The 1,798-nt window shown below is 55.2% G+C and overlaps 1 long non-coding RNA gene across 1 annotated transcript; it reads left to right on the forward strand.

Moving 5' to 3' along the window:
- The first annotated feature begins 34 nt into the window (after positions 1-34).
- Positions 35-845, forward strand: LOC109364940. Its single transcript, XR_002110686.2, has 2 exons — positions 35-144; positions 367-845. It is a non-coding gene; the product is annotated as an uncharacterized LOC109364940 (long non-coding RNA).
- The last annotated feature ends 953 nt before the right edge of the window (positions 846-1,798 follow it).

A 1,798-nucleotide genomic window follows, 5' to 3' on the forward strand; every position in this document is an offset into this window, starting at 1 on the left:
GGGGAATCTCTTTGGGTTTCGAGGTCTTTACTCCCTTTGGGTTTTGGGGTGGAGTGGAACTGAGCCTGATGTGGTTCTCTTTTTGGCAGCGACATGGCAGACTTCATCACACCTTGCGGAGCCTGCAGACAGGTGATGAGAGAGGTGAGTGGGGTCCCTGCCATGCTGAGGGCTGCAGGCTGCCACGAGGAGCTGTAGGGCCACAAGGAGCTGCAGGCCACCACGGGGCCTCCCCTCCACCTCCTCTGCTCTGGGCTGAACAAACTGAGGAGCCCAGCAGTTGCTGGTGTGGCTGTGGGTGCTGCAGCCTGCTGGGGAAGAAGCATGGATTCCCCATTGAGCCTCTCTCCCCCTCTCCTCCTGCAGTTTGGCACAGACTGGGACCTCTACCTGACCAAACCCGATGGCACCTACATTGTGAAGACTCTACAGGAGCTCCTGCCACTCTCCTTTGGCCCCGAGGACCTGCAGAAGGCTTGAATTGCACACCTGCATTTCCCTTTCGGCGCTGGGGGCAATGGATTATTCCCCCAACTTTCCCTTTATGCACGTGGCTCCACGGGGACAATGCCAAAGGGTTTGCTGCATGGATGTTGCTTGGATCCAAGGCTGCAAAACTGAGGACAAAAAGCAATTTCAGCTCAAAGTCCCCAACATTATCCACCAGCCATTTGTGCACGGGCAGCTCGGTGTTCAGTGGGCTGTCACTGTGGTGCCACTGCTCCTTTTTGCTTTTTTTCGCTTGCTTCTATGGGGACAAAGAGGAATTCTGGGGGTGTTCACTGATTGTCCTGGCAATTGAATTATGTGCAATAAGAAAAAAAAATAAAACAGTGTTACTTTAATGAGCCAGGCTGTGCTCTGTGCACCAATGCCCCGTGCCCTGTGTACCATGCCCTGTGCCCTGCAGTGTGCTCTGTGCTGTGTGCACCATGCCCCGTGCACCATATGCTGTGCTCAGTGCACTGTGTGCCACGCAGCCATGCTCCATACACCGTGCCCTGTGCACCAATGCACTGTGCACCAATGCATCCAGCTCTTGTGCACCCATGCAGTGTGCCAAATGCACCGTCACCTCGCACTGTGCGCTGCATTCAGTGCAGCAAAGCACCACACGTTGTGCACATCACAGAATCACAGAATTGTAGGGGTTGGAAGGGACCTCTAGAGATCATCAAGTCCAACCCCCCTGCCAAAGCAGGTTCCCTACACCAGGTCGCACAGGTAGGCGTCCAGGCGAGACTTGAATATCTCCAGAGAAGGAGACTCCACAACCTCCCTGGGCAGCCTGTTCCAGTGCTCCGTCACCTCACCGTGAAGAAGTTCTTACGCACATTCGTGTGAAACTTCCTATGCTGCAGCTTATGTCCGTTTCCCCTCGTCCTGTCTCCACGTACTACTCTTTCTTCATAGGGGAGATGCTCCAGGCCCTTCGCCATCTTTGTGGCCCTCCGCTGGACTCTTTCCAAGAGATCCCTGTCTTTTTGGTACCGGGGAGCCCAGAACTGGACACAGTACTCCAGATGAGGCCTTACCAGGGCAGAATAGAGGGGGAGGATCACCTCCCTCAACCTGCTGGACACGCTCTTCTTAATGCACCCCAGAATGCCATTGGCCTTTTTGGCCACGAGGGCACACTGCTGGCTCATGGCCAACCTGTCGTCCACCAGGACGCCCAGGTCCCTCTCTGCAGAGCTCCTCTCCAGCAGCTCATCCCCCAGCCTGTATTGGTGCATGCAATTATTCCTCCCTAGGTGTAAGACCCTACGCTTGCTTTTGTTGAACCTCATCCGGTTTC

This window comes from Meleagris gallopavo, unplaced genomic scaffold (assembly GCF_000146605.3).
Source record: "Meleagris gallopavo isolate NT-WF06-2002-E0010 breed Aviagen turkey brand Nicholas breeding stock unplaced genomic scaffold, Turkey_5.1 ChrUn_random_7180001940946, whole genome shotgun sequence".
In the NCBI taxonomy this organism is placed as follows: domain Eukaryota; kingdom Metazoa; phylum Chordata; class Aves; order Galliformes; family Phasianidae; genus Meleagris; species Meleagris gallopavo.